This window comes from Ammospiza nelsoni, chromosome 31, assembly GCF_027579445.1.
Source record: "Ammospiza nelsoni isolate bAmmNel1 chromosome 31, bAmmNel1.pri, whole genome shotgun sequence".
NCBI lineage: Eukaryota > Metazoa > Chordata > Aves > Passeriformes > Passerellidae > Ammospiza > Ammospiza nelsoni.
The window spans coordinates 3,375,480-3,390,786 of NC_080663.1; the positions used below are offsets into that span (position 1 = coordinate 3,375,480).

The 15,307-nt window shown below is 46.3% G+C and overlaps 1 protein-coding gene across 1 annotated transcript in view; it reads left to right on the plus strand.

Annotated features, from left to right (window-relative positions):
* The window catches only part of LOC132085581 (zinc finger protein 239-like), a 204,979-nt gene that overhangs the window by 155,842 nt on the left and 33,830 nt on the right, over window positions 1–15,307 (plus strand). The window lies entirely within an intron of this gene.

A 15,307-nucleotide genomic window follows, 5' to 3' on the forward strand; every position in this document is an offset into this window, starting at 1 on the left:
ATATGTTTAAATCTTTTATCTCAGAAGGTTTTCCTATGGATCCAGTATACTGATTAAATGCCAGGGACCAAGGCCATTTAGCATTACTTTGAACAGAGGTGCTCTCAAGTTCTGAAACTTCAGTTATGATTACACACAATACAATTCTACAAACTAAAATATGAGCTACTCCCGACCGCAGTATACTCATTTTGCCCGAGTAAGTTTTAATCTCAGTTCATTGTCTCCTGGCGTCACTCCTTAAGGGGTTTCTGGGCCTTCTTCACCCAAGAGTGATGGATCCAGGCATTCTGCTCCTTAAATTTGATTGCAGCGAAGGTGGTGAGAAGTACTCACAGTGGTCTGTCCCACTGTGGTTCCGAAGTCTTCTCTGTAAGAGACTTAACATATACATCATCCCCAGGCTATCTGACTCCCTGCTCCAAGTTCCAGCCACGTTTCTCAATTACTCTGAGCTGTTTGCTTAATGCCACCATGTAGGTGGACATTCTGGACATTCCCTTTGTATTCTATATGGTCTTCTATAAGGCATTCCAAAAGGACTCAGCATTCCTTTAGCTCAAGGTTTAGTCTGAATTTGCAATATTGCTAGTGGAAGAGCTTGGGCTAGGGTAGATTAACTTCTTGCCCCAGTCTTATTCATTCTCTCCACCTGGCCGCTTGATTGGGGGTGGTATGGGGTGTGAAGTTCCTAATCTGTGCCCAGATGGCTACTAATCTGTTGCACTATTTTGGAAATGAAATGTGATTCTTTATCTGAGGATATCGTGGCTGGAACTCTGAAGCGTGGTATTATTTCTTGTAAAAATAATCTGGTCACCTCTTGAGCTTTGACAGTTCCGGTGGGGAATGTTTCTGGCCACCCTGAAAATGTATCTATTAATACCAGTAAATACTGATACCCCCCCCTTTCCTTGGGAGTTTTGAAAAGTTAATTTGCCACTGCTGTACAGGCCCATGGCCTCTCCCAGTCTGACTGAGTTTTGGCCGGGGGGTATTTTGGGGTTAGTCTGGAGGCAAGGATCACATTGTCGGCTTACCTGAGTGATAGTGGCATATAAATTCCTGACAATGATACAACGATTGTTTCAATCAGATGTGTGTTCTAGAAGGCCTGTGGAAATTACTGCTTCAAAGTCAACACTTCATTTCAATGCACTCTGTATCACTCGCAGCCTTGGTCATTTTGAGAAAGCAGCCACACTCTATAAAAGGCTTTTAAGTAGTTAGTCCCTAGTGTGTTTTCTAGTGCCCTTCCTTCACTAGTAACCATGAAAATGGGAAGGGATTACTAGCTCTCTTTCAATGGTAGCCCACCCCTTGCAGTTGTACGTCTCTTTTGGTTAGTATTATTGTATTATGGCTTACCTTCGAGGAAAATCTGTACCTCACCCTTTGCTGCTTTCTTTGCCTCTCCATCCGCCAGCTCATTTCTTTCCTCCAATTTTAAGCTCACTCTCTAGTGTGCCTTAATATGCCTTTTCAGGTAGCTGAACTGTTTCCAGCAGCTGGATTGTCTCTTCTTTCCCTGTGAAGTCAGCAGTCCCCTCTCCTTCCAGATGGCTCCATGTGCATACCTTGAGTCTGTGTAGATGGTTATTCTCCTCCCTTTTGCCCTTTCCAGGGCACGGGTCAGGGCAATTATCCCAGCCTTCTGCGCAGAGGTACCTGTTGGTAAGGGTCCAGACTCGATTACCTCTCTGCAGGTAGTCACTGTGAACTTTGCAATGTCGCTTTCCTGTCAGTGAACCAGGTCTCTGCATCATCCGGAGGAGTGTCCCTTAAGTCTGGGCGGCTGGAGTAGGTAGCTTCGGTGGTCTCTAGGCAACTATGGTGTACTGCTTCTCTTTGATTCCACTGAGAAAAGAAGCTGGGTTGACAATATTAGTCACCACTATCTCTACATTGTCTTGCTCTACCATGATGGCCTGGCATTTCAGAAACCTCTGTGGTGAGAGCCAGTGGCCACCCTTTACTTCCAGTACTGCGGACATTGTGTGGGACACTAGCACAGTCATTTTTGTCCCAGGGTAAACTTGCATGCCTCTTGAATATTCAGCACAACTGCTGCTACAGCTCTGAGGAAACCTGGCCATCCTTTGGCTGTTGCTTCTAGTTGCTTAGAGAAGTAAGCAACTGCCCTTCAGTATGGGCCCAAGTCCTGAGCCAATATTCCCAGGGCAATTCCTTGTGTGGAAAAATAGAAAGAATGGTTTACTTACATCTGGAAGTTTCAAAGCTGGACCTGACATGAGGGCACTCTCTCTAGCTGGCGAAAGGCCCATGTGGTGTCTTGTGTCCACTGGAGATCTCTGTTTCCATTGGCAATAAGAGCATAGAGGGGTCTGGCGAGCAGTGCATTATTATAAACCCACAGCTGGCACTACCCTACCATGCCTAAGAGGGTTCGGAGTTCTTTTGTTGTCTGGGGTTTTGGGGTTTGGCATACGGCTTCTTTGCTTTAAAGTCTGTTGCTCCGCACTCACTTCTTACTCCAGGTAGATTATCTTCTGTTTCACTACCTGTGCCTTTTCTTTGAGACTCTGCATCCTTGGAGTCCTAGGAAATTCAAAAGGCTTACCGTCCAGGCTTCTCTCGCTTCCCTCATCCGAGTGGCTACTAGAAGATTGTCCACGTACTGCAACAGTCTCCTTTCCTCTTGCGGAGCTTCCCGGGACTCTGGGTCTTTGCAAGTTGTTCTCCAGTCGGAGTGGGGAATCTTGAAGCCTTCAGGCACATGGACTATGTGAGCTTGTGTTTGAATGCAAAAATTTTCTGGCTGGCTTCGTGGATAGGGAGGCAAAAGAAGGCATCTCTTAGGCCTAAAACAGTGAACCAGGTTAGCTCAGGTGTTAAACAAGTTAGTAAGGTATATGGATTTGCTACCACAGGGTATAAATTCTGTGTTATCTTATTGACAGCCCTTAGTCCAGTACTATCAATTATTGGGCTGATTCCTTCCTTATCTTCGTTTTGAGGGTACTACTCAGTTCTCACTAGTTGTGTTCTTTCCTTAAGCTTGATGCTCATGGGGGAGCATCTTTCAGTCTCCCTGGTACAGCAGGGGCACATACCCTTGAAAACATTTATTTACTTATTCTAATATCTCCTTACTAATGTCTTTCTTAATTTCAGCGTCTGTTAATGTTAAGCCTAACATCTTTATATCATTTGCCTCCAGAGTAACCTTTCTCATTTGAGAATGTTTAGCAAATTGAGCGAATTGTACAAAAGCTTTTAGGTACACATAGTACACATATTACTTTAAAGGTTTGCACAAGTATGCCTTCTCAGACTGGCCAGTTGTTCAGTTGTTCCCCACACTGCAACATAAACATTCTCCACAGGTACTAAAGTTTTATTTAAAACTGAATATATGGCCCTTGTGTCAACAAAAATTCTTCCCTTTTGGGGAGGTCATCTTTACCCTTCCTCCCTTACCTTGGGAGGAGCCTTTAGCAAATCATATGTACTCATTTTGTGAACTGTGATTGCTTTGCATTTCAGCATGATAATCCTTGCCTGATTTCATACGTTGCTATCTTATTCTGCATGCTGAACAACACGTTTGATTTGCTTTCTCTTTGCCTTGTTTTCCTTTTTCAAGGGCCAAGACCAGAGGGCGGTGTGGTGGTTTGACCAGAAAGAAGGGGGAATTCTGGGATGTTGTGGTCAAACCAATGGGTGCTTGGATTTTGATATAGGCACCTGGGGTAGCCAGTGAGTTTTAGGACACACCTCCGAGAACACCCAGGGGTTAAAAGCAGAGCTTCGGCCCTGGGAGGCTCTCTTGGGACTTCGAGGGACAGAGGACGGATCTGTCCCCCGTCCAGCCGTCCAGCCACTGCTGTTGGGCAGGGGAGGGGCAGCCATGTGGTAGGCCGGGGCCTGGACAGAGATGGGAGTGAGGAGGCCTTGGAGGATGAAAGGGTGGAGAGCAACAAGAGACATCGGGCAGCCATTCCCCCCCCCCCCCCCCCCTTGGAGACAGACAGAGAGAGAGACAGAGTGCAGCCTGTGTCGTTACCTTGAAATTCAGTAAATATATGCTGGCAGCAGGCAGCCCAGCTGAGGAGATGGGGGGGGGGGGGGGGGTGCAGCCAGGAGTCCAGCCGCCTGGAGGAGTTTTTTAATCCTTTTTGGACAATGAAAAACCTTACAGAACATTAACCCTTCCTAGACGAGTGATAAGAGTGGAGGAGGATGAAGGAAATGAACGAGTGATGGAGGTATGGATCAGAGAGAGAGTGAGAGATGTTGAAAGAATGGAGAAGATGGAGTGGCATTTTATGCTGGACTCTTTTGTGTAGCCATGGACAGAGCCATGTTTCCGTGTGATACAGAGACTGAGTCCAGGGGGAGAAATGTCCCAGTGCCAAAGAAGATTCAGTGTGGGTACCCTCGGCCCCAGGGGGTATATAAAATATGGAGGGGATAGATGTCCCAAAGGTGAGAAGGTGAGATACTGTGCTTTTCTGGAACTGGACAAAGCATCCTTAAAAAAGACAACCCTGGAAGCAGCCCTGATCCCTGTTCGGTGGTGAGAGCACCGGAACAAGGACGGAAGAGGCCACCATGACACACGGAAGGACTCCCTCTCCTCTTGAGGAGCTGAAAGTTTGAGCAATCTAAAGGGTGGTGTTGGACCTAGAATTGGTGATTTTGGAGGATGTATTGTATTGGGAACTTAGGGGGGAGGGGGGGGGAGAGTGTTTTTTGTGAGGTTTTCATTTTCCTTGTGTTTTTTTTTCTTTCTTTCTTCTTGTGTGTGTAGTTTAGTAATTGTTTGTGTGTAGCTTAGTTAATAAAATTTTCTTTATGTTAAGTTTGGAGCCTGCTTTGCTTATTCCTGGTCACATCTCACAGCAGACACCGGGGAGAAGGTGTACTCATGGGAGCTCTGGCTTTGCCAGGCCCAAACCATAACAGGCGGTCTGATCTTACAGTCTCTTTGCCATTCTGGGTGATTTCTTAAAACACAAAGACATTTCAGCATACAAAAACTCTATCCCATTTATCCTCCTATTTTAAAACAGTACTAACAGCAATGAAGTATTATAAATCTTTTTATTTTCTGAGCTGCTCCTACTGGCAGCCTTCTCCCAGTGAGCCCCTCCCAAAAGGGGCTAATTTAGGAACCTCTTTGCTCTGGTCAGTTCTCATTATTTATTTCTCCTTGCCCTATCTCGCTTCCACTCAAACCTTTTTACAGACCTTCACAGTAGTTTCTCAATTTTCCTCCTATACACACAGCTCCAGGTGGCAGGTGTCAGATGTGGTTCCCACACACAAGCTCTAAGACCTTAGGTTCTGAATCCGCTTGACCAGAAACCTCTAATTTACATGTGCCCTGACACTTATTAGAACAGCAAAACCAGTGTTTCTCATAAACACCGCACTGCAATAATACCTGCACATCCAGCTTTTGCTCACAGGCCATTCCCGTGTTCCCTGGGGAGACGGGGCAGCCAGAGCTGTCCCTGTGCCCAGGGGACAGCCACTGTCACCTCACACAGCATGCTAATCAAAAACGTGACATAGACACTATATTCTGATCAAACAAAATATCAGTCTTTTCTAGTTGTCTTCTTGCACAATCTAATTAAGCCCTGTGTCTACTTACACTTGTTTTACTGCTTTGCAAAAAGGCTGTGCTAGTCACAGCCGAAACTCTGATATGCCCACAGACACAAACACTCACACCCACACCCCCCCTTTATCTCAAATTCGCTAGAGCCAAGGCTTGAATTGCTGTGAGGGGGGGAATTCTTGGAATTCCTTTAACTCTATCGTAATTAAGCATAAATCACCATACTATAGTTCTCCTATGTAAAATGCCACTCTTGTTGCAACAAAATCTTAAAATCTTCACAAACACTACTATACAATCTGAGAATCAAATTACCACAATGCAGCAGAAGAAAATCACCACACAAAACCACTGGGAAAGGGCATATCTCTCAAAGTGCTCTCTTTTCTCAACACAACATAGCATACCATAATTCAGCATTTACTCACATCAATTTTCTTGGACACAATCAAAATAACAGCATACAGTCTAGAGATCAAAATAAAACATCCAAGGCAAAGGAACTCTCTGAGCTCATACTCACGGTTAAAATGTACCAGATCTACACAAATCACTACATTTAAACACGATAAATACCATCACTGACATTCTTCCACTCGCTTCTCTGCGGGGCACTTCTGTCCCTGCCCCCGCAGCCTGCTGCAGCCGGCGCCTCAGGCCTCACTCAGCTGCTTCAAACACGGGTAGTACTGACCCCCCCGCACTGTAGATTTATTCTCTTTTATACACCATACACTTATACACTTGCACGATTAGAAACACAGCGCACCGACCACACAATGCATACATTAACTATACAGCAACACAGTGTCCGGACGTCACACACCATACAAACAAAACACACACGGGCTCAACAGTTCTGCTCTATCAGAACTATGAACCCCCAACACACATACACGGGTTCACCCGGCTCACCCCCAGAACCGCTTGCGGTCTGCTCTATCAGAACGATGAACCCCATCTCTAATACAGCTGCTCTATCAGCTGAACCCAGACGTCTCTGGGTGGTTTACTCCCTTGCTCTCCTTTCCCTCCCCTGGGGCCCCTCAGTACATACCGTATCTTCCTCCGCAGGCCAGCAGGTCCTTGTCTGTCCCAGCAGGAGGCAAGCCGAGACGAGCGGAGCGCCACCAGGAAAATCCTGGGGCGTGCCTAGGAGTCCGTCGGTCCCCCCCCTGCCCCTGCGAGGACAGAGATGGAGACGGAAAGTATCTCCTTCTCCTGCCTGGCTCGCCAAGAATGTTTTGCGGAGAAAAGAAGAAACCTCACAACTTTATAAAAGTTTTAAAGCCCGGTATGTTTATTTACGGCGCGCGCCGGACGCAAGTCCCCCAACAAGGCATGCGTGCCTCTGAAGACCTCGGGTCTTCTTTTATCCCCCTTCCAAATGCATATGCATACAGTTTCACAATAAGTTCATACATATTCATTCCGTGTGACATTTAGCACCAGTTCTTCTTTATCAAAGGAATTTCTAAGTCGGGGGCAAATCGACCTTGTGGTCTTTTCTGTTTTTCTTTCTCTGTCTCCTTGCTGTCTCGGCATGCGAGTTCTTCCTTCAGCTTTGGCCTCACAGACTTTTCACCTCTCTTAGACACTTCACCTAATTCAGAATGGATCTTTACTCTGTCTCAGGCACTGTGCCATGGGGAGCAGCCGCAGTAAGTGGCTCGCCTGAGGCGGCAGTGGCGGCTTCAACCAGCGGCGGGCACAGGCGGATCGTCTGGGGTGGCAGTGGCAAGGGGAGCGGAGCCCCGCCACACGGGGAGCGACCCGCGCCGCCATGGATGCTGCGCTGGGTCTGGCCCACACAGTGAGTCAGCCTACAGTGCGTCTCGCAAAACAAGAAGCCCAGCGTGGAGGGGGTCGCCCCGCTGCGTTGCGGGCGGTGGCGGGGGACGGGAGCGTTTTTCCCATCATGAGTGCTTCTTCCCTCCGCTTGCAGCTGGCAGGGGCCTTAGTTTAGACCCGGCAATCTTTAATAGACTGAACCTTAACAGACTGCAAGTATAGGTCGGGAGCTCGGCCGGCGCCACCGCAGACAGTGTCTCCGGTGCGCAGGGCTTGGTGCCGCCGGCCGGTGCTTGGCGGCAGGGACAACTCGAGAGTCCACGCGAGCACAGCCTTTCCAGCGCACGAAGCAGTTAAGAGACCAGTGATGATAAATAAGCAACAACAAAGAGCATTACTATCAGGACAATCCTCACCTAAGATAAAAAGACCTTTTGTTCTTCCTGGCAGAGACTGTGAAAGAGAAATTAGCATGGTGAATGCGTTGAGCCAAATTTTGGCCGATTTGGTTTAGCATCCATTATGCTGCCTTAAAATCACCTTTATTAACATAGACTTTAAACATCAGAAGCCCAGATAACTCAGTCGGTGGAACATCAAACTCTGAAATTGTATTTTGAAAAATTTAAAAATGTTAAAGATGTGTTAAAGCAATTGTATAAGTAAGATGTAATAAGTGTACTTTTTGTGTTCTTTAAGCCTTGCTTAGATGTGGTAGATGTAAAAGCAAGCACTGAATTCAAAAGAATTTTTCCACAGGTATACCTTGAACAAACTCCTTATGTTTAGGTGCATTCAAGTGTAAAAATGCTGTAGCAAACACATGAAGAAAGTTGTTTTAGCTTAGTGTTTTAGAGTTAAGCCTGTAAGTAAGTTATAGTAAATTCTATATTCTCTTCTATTTCTATAGTAAGTTCTATCCGTTGCTAAATAGTTTAAGTTAAATTGTCTATTAAGTGTCATTAAGTGTTAAATACTGTTAAAGTTAAGTAGTATTTTTAAGTTTCATTTCTGTTAAGTTCAAGTGTTATTAAGTTTAGGTGAAGTTAGATTCTGTTACATTTAAATTACATTAGGTTTATGTTATGTAGAATTTAAAGTCGGTTGAGTTCTGTTAAGGTTAAGTTCTGTTAAATTTAAGTGATTTTACATGTAAGTTCTGTTGATTTGAAAATCTGTTAAGTTTAAGTTCTGTTAAGGTTAAGTTTTGTTAAGGTTAAGGTCTGGTAACTTAAGTTCTGCAAAGTTGAGTTTAATTTCTATTAAGTTTAAGATAAGTTTAAGTGATGTTAAGTTCTGTTAAGTTTAAATATTTTAAGTGCTTTAAGTGCTGTGAGGTTTAAGTGACGTTAGATTTATGCTAGACATTTATTTTATGACTTGTGTGCAGGGTGTTGTCGTGAACATCAGAGAAACCCTAGTTAGAAGAGACAATCAGAGGCATTTGTGAGTAGAGCCATTCCTGTTTGAAGTATATCTGCTGTTTGAGAATGAAAAGCAAACTTACCAGACAATCGACGCAGATGAAACCTGCGCACATGTTGCTCCTTTAGCTTATTTTTGTAGGTTGTATTAGCACACCTGAGTTTTATTTGAGCCTTGTAGCAGCATAGAATCCTTTTTGTATCTGTCGTATGGCATATTCTATAGATAGTGATAGACTTTTCGGTTTGTCTCCCTTGCTTAGATCCCTTGTAAGAGAGAAACATTTCTAGTTGAGAGTACTGCTTGTAATGTAATCGTTGTTGGAATTGCCTATTCTTGTATTGCAAAGAGTGTGATGCAGTTAGCTGATAGAACTTGGCTTGCTCCAAAAGAAAATGGGGGAAATGTTGGGATTTTAGCTGACTAGAGATTGGAAAAGTACAAGGCCGTGGCTAATTCCAAATCCTGCACCTGCGAGACAGCGTGTCCTTGGGCCTAGCTGTAGTATGATAATAGTGAAAGAGCCATGAGAAAAGAGAGATGTAACCCCTAAGGAATGGGGAAGAGCTGATGTTGTGGTGTGGCCAATGGACGGTGCAAATTACAGAATATTCATGAGCTTATTACTTGCTGTATAAGTGTCTGATGCTCTCTTCAATAAACGGAACTCGCTGATGTCTCATATTGAGCCCCTAATTTTCCCTGCACCCAACAAATGGCTCATCCCCGACAAATGGATCATTTCTGCAACATATATCCAGTCTTTTCTTGAACACATCCAGGAATGGTGATTCAACCACCTCCCCAGGCAGGCAATTCCAGAAGTTTATCACCCTTTCTGTAAAAAAACCTTTTCCTAATATCCAACCTATATTTCCCTTGACGCAGCTTGAGACTGTGTCCTCTGGTTCTGTCAGTTGCTGCTTGGAGAAAGAGACCAACCCCGCCTGACTACAACCACCTTTCAGGGAGCTGTAGAGAATGATAAGGTCACCCCTGAGTCTCCTTTTCTCCAGACTAAACAACCCAGCTCCATCAGTTGTTCCTCACAGGGCTTGTGTTCCAACACTCTCACCAGCCTCGTTGCCTCCTCTGGACGGGCTCAAGTGTCTCAATGTCCTTCCCAAACTGAGGGGCCCAGAACTGGACACAGCACTCAAGTTGTGGCCTCACCAGTGTCGAGTACAGGGGAAGGATGACCTCCCTAGTTCTGATGGCCACACCATTCCTGATACAGGCCAGGAGCCCTTGGCCTTCTTAGCCGCGAGGGCACTCCCCTGGCTCATGTTCAGCCAATTGTTGACCAGCACCCCCAGGTCCCTTTGTGCCTGGGCACTGTCCAGCCACACCGTCCCCAGCCTACAGCACTGCAGAGGGTTATTGTGGCCAAAATGCAGGACTGGGCACTTGGATTTATTAAACTTCATCCTGTTAGACTCTGCCCATCCATTCAACCATTCCAATTCTGTCTGCAGAGCCCTCCCACCTTCCAACAGATGGACACACGCTCCCAGCTTAGTGTCGTTTGCAAACTTACAAATGAAAGACTCAATCCCTTCATCCATGTCATCAATAACGATATTAAACAGAACTGGTCCCAGCACAGACCCCTGAGGTACACCACTGGTGACTGGCTGCCAGCTGGATGCAGCACTGTTCACCACCACTCTCTGGGCCCGGCCATCCAGCCAGTTCCTAACCCAGCACAGAGTGCTCCTGTCTCAGCCATGGGCTGCAGCTTTTCCAGGAGTGTGCTGTGGGAGACAGTGTCAAAGGCCTTGCTGAAGTTCAGGTACACAACATCCACAGCCTTTTCCACATCCACCAGGAGGGGCACCTGGTTATAAAAGGAGATCAGGAGGTCAAACATGACCTACCCCTCCTAAACTCACGCTGTCTGGGTCTGGTACCCTGGCCATCCTGTGAATTCTGTGTGATGAACTGTATGAACTGATGAATTCAGTATGAACTGTTCCATAACCTTACCTGGTACTGAGGTCAGACTGACTGGCCTATAATTACCAGGATCCTCCATCCCACCCTTTTTGTGAATGGCTCTCACATTGGCCAGCTTCCAGTCATCTGGAACCTCACCAGTGAGCCAGGACTGCTGGTAAATGATGCAGAGTGGCTTCACAAGCTCATCTGCCAGCTCCCTCATCACCCTGGGATGGATCCCATCTGGTCCCATGGATTTATGAATATCCAAGTGGCTCAGCAGTTCTCTGACTGCCTCCTCTTGGATAATGGGGGATACACTCTGCTCCCTGACACCACTGAGTAGCCCAAGAGGACAGTTGTCCTTGAAGGCAAGTCTTCTCACTAAAAACTGAGACAAAGAACGCATTAGGCACCTCTTCCTTCTCTTCATTTGCAGTTATTAAGTTCCGTCCCTCATCCAGTAAAGAACAAAGGTTGGTCTTACTCTTCCTTTCACCATTAATATATATATATGTAAACATTTTTTGTTATCCTTTACAAAAGTCACTATTTTAATTTCAAACCGAGCTTTAGCCTCCCTATTTTTTTTCCTGCATGCTCTAGCAGCCCCCTTAAATACTTCCTGAGAGACCTGACTCTCCTTCCAAAGATAGTACATCCTTTTTTTATTCCTGAGTTCTTCCAAAACCTCCTTGCCCATCCAGGCTGAACGTTGCCTCCTCTACTCATCTTTTGGCACACAGGGACAGTCTGTTCCTGTACCCTCAAGATCTCAATTTTGAAGCATGCCTACCCTTCCTGAACTCCTTTGTTTATAAGGACTACTTCCCAAGGAACTCTCTCAATAAGTCTCCTGAGTAGGCCAAAGTCTGCCCCCCAAAAGTCCAGTGTAAAAGTCTTATTAATGATCCTCTTGACTTCACCAAATATGGAGAATTTTATCATTCCATGATCACTATGCCCCAAGTGGCCTCCAACTACCACATCTCCCACCAACCCATCTTTATTTGCAAATAGATCACGATGATCTCACAAGCATGGTCATCTCATGGTCATCTCTTGGTCACAGTCATCACATGCTCACAGTAATCTCACATGGTCATCTCATTATAATTGTCATCTCATGATCATGGCCATGCCATGGTCATAGTCAAAGTCATTGTATGGTCATGGTCATCTCATGATCGTCTCGTGGTCAACTCATGGCCACAATCATATCATGGTCATCTCATGGCTGTGGTTGTGTCATGGTCATGATAATCTCAAAGTCACAGCCATTTCCTGATCACCATCACCTCATCGTCATGGTTTTCTCATGGTCATCTCACACTCACCTCATGGTCACTATTGTCTCTTAGCCAAGGTCATGTCATGGTGATGTCATGGCCATGGTTCTGTTTTGGTCATCTCATATTCATAGTCCTGTCACTGTAATGGTCATCTCACAGTCAGCTCATGGTCATAATCATATGTGGCCATGGTGTGTTGTGATCATCTCTTGGTCACAATCATCTTATGCTCACGGTCACCTCACAGTCACATTTATATCATTGTAATGGTCATCCCGTGGTCCTGGTCATCTCATGGTCACAGTCATCTCATGGCCATTTCATGATCATAGTCATTTCCTGATCACCATCATCTCATGGTCATGGTCATCTTAAGGTCATGGCTGTGTCATGGTCATTGCATGATCATTTTGTGGCTGTCTCATTGTCACCATCATTTGTTGGTCTTGATCCTGTCATGGTCATGGTTATCTCATGGTCATGGTCGTCACATGATCACATCATGGTCACGTCATGGTCAACTCACTGTCATCTCAGAATCACCTCATGGTCACAATGGTCTCATGGCCATGGTTGTGTTGTGGTCATATCATAGTCATCGCTTGATCACAATCATCTCATGGTCATGGTTGTCTCATTGTTATCTGTTGTCTCATGGCCTTGGTTATCTGTTTCTCATCGCGTGGTCTTTATGACCCCATGGCCATGGTCAAATCATGGTCATCTCATGACCTTGATCACTTCATAGCTGTGTCATGGTCATGAAATGCTCACGGTCATTAAATGATCATGGTCATCTCATGGTCGACTCATGGTCATAGTCATGTCATGGTTGTGGTCATTTCCTGAGCACCATCATCTCATGTTCATGGTCATCCCCTGATCACCTCAAGGTCATGGTCTTCTCATGGTCATGATCTCATGCTCATGGCTATGTCATGGTCATCTGATGGTCACAGTCCTCTCACGGTCATGAGCATATCATGGATATGGTCACAGTCATGGTCCTCACATGGTCATGGTCATCCCATGGTCATGGTTGTGTCATGATCACAGTCATGGTCATGGTCATCTCACGGTCATGCATAGCAATGGGGAACAAGGACACATGGACCTCCTTGCTTGTTCCAAAGAAGTTCATTTATTGTAACCAGCTGATCTTTTTTATACTCAAAACTTGCCCCAAACTTAACCAAACTAAGTACGCATTGTCTGCCTGCCACTGCAGTGTTGCTATTGATGTGTCACTTTACCCAATCAGCTCACTGATCATGTGGTGTCCACGCATCTCCTCAGCCAATCCATGACTCACACATGAGGCAACCACCAACCCACTCTCTGGCCATCGACCCACAGCTGAACCTCCCCAGAATGCCTTTTGGTGAACAGAAGTAAACAGGATTGAACAAAGGTGGGAAAGGTCCTTATTCTGTAAGGCTTAGTCCCCACAGTTATGGTCATCACCATCACCTCATGGTCATGATCATCTCATGGTCATCTCACAGTCACCTCATGGTCACAATTGTCTCACAGCCATGGCTGCGTCATGATCATTTCATGGTCATGATCACCACAGAGCGGACTTTCACAGGTAGCCTCTCTACCCTGGTAGCAATGTCTTTCCACTCTTCAGCAGCCCAGATTGGTTTTCCTCTACATTGCCAGTTGGCCTTTTTCCACCTCTCCAGCAATCCCCACAGAGCATTGGCTGCCATCCATGAATCAGTGTAGAGGTAGAGCTTTGGCCACTTCTCTCTCTCAGTGATGTCTAGGGCCAGTTGAACAGCTTTGAGTTCAGCAAGTTGGCTTGGTCCACCTTCTCCTTCGGTAGCTTGTGCAACCTGTTGTGTGGGGCTCCATACGGCTGCTTTCCACTTCCAGTTCATCCCTACCTTGTGACAGGAACCGTCAGTGAAAAGAGCGTAGCGTGTTTCCTCTGGTGGTAGTTGGTTATAGGGAGGAGCCTCTTCAGTCTGTGTCACTGGTTCTTGTTCCTCTTCATCTGTGACACCAAAATTCTCACCTTTGGGCCAATTTGTAATTACCTCCAAAATCCCAGGGCGATTCAGTTTACCTATATGGGCGCACTGAGTGATGAGAGCAATCCACTTGCTCCGTGTAGCACTGGTGGCATGGTGAGTGGAAGGAACCTTGCCTTTGAACATCCACCCCAGCACCGGTAGTCGGGGTGCCAGGAGGAGTTGTGCTTCAGTGCCTATTACCTCTGAGGCAGCCTGGACTCCTTCATAGGCAGCCAAGATTTCCTTCTCTGTGGGGTTGTAGTTGGCTTCAGACCCTCTGTAGGTTCGACTCCAAAATCCCAGTGGTCAACCCCGATTCTCTTCAGGCACCTTCTGCCAAAGGCTCCAGGACAAGCCATGGTTCCCAGCTGCAGAGTTGAGCACATTCTTCACCTCTGGTCCTGTCCTGACCGGGCCAAGGGCAACTGCATAAGCAATCTCCTGCTTAATCTGGACAAAGGCTTGTTGCTGCTCAGGGCCCCACTGGAAATTGTTCTTCTTGCGGGTGACCAGGTAAAGAGGGCTCACAATCTGACTGTACTCAGCAGTGTGCATCCTCCAAAAACCTATGGTGCCTAGGAAAGCTTGTGTCTCTTTCTTATTGGTGAGTGGAGACATTGCTGTGATCTTGTTGATGACATCTGTAGGAATTTGACGCGGTCCATCTTGCCACTTCACTCCCAGGAACTGAATCTCACGAGCTGGTCTCTTTACTTTGTTCTTTTTAATGGCGAAACCAGCTCCCAGGAGAATCTGAATGATTTCCATCCCTTTCTCAAACGCTTCCACAGCTGTGTTCCCCCACACAATGATGTCATCAATATACTGCAGATGTTCTGGAGCCTCACCCTTTTCCAGTGCAGCCTGGATCAGTCCATGGCAGATGGTGGAACTGTGCTTCCACCCCTGGGGCAGTCGGTTCCAGGTGTACTGCACTCCCCTTCATGTGAAAGCAAACTGAGGCCTGCATTCTGCTGCCAGAACAATGGAGAAAACTGCATTGGCAATGTCTAGAGTGGCGTACCACTTTCCTTGGACTTCAGCTTGTACTGGAGCTCTAATATGTCAGGCACGGCAGCGCCCAGGGGTGGAGTCACTTCATTCAATGCATGATAGTCCGCAGTCAATCTCCATTCTCCCTCAGATTTTTGCACAGGCCAAATGGGGCTGTTGAAGGGTGAGTGGGTCTTGCTGACCACCCCTTGGCTCTCCAGCTCTCCGATCATCTTATGGATGGGGATCACAGCATC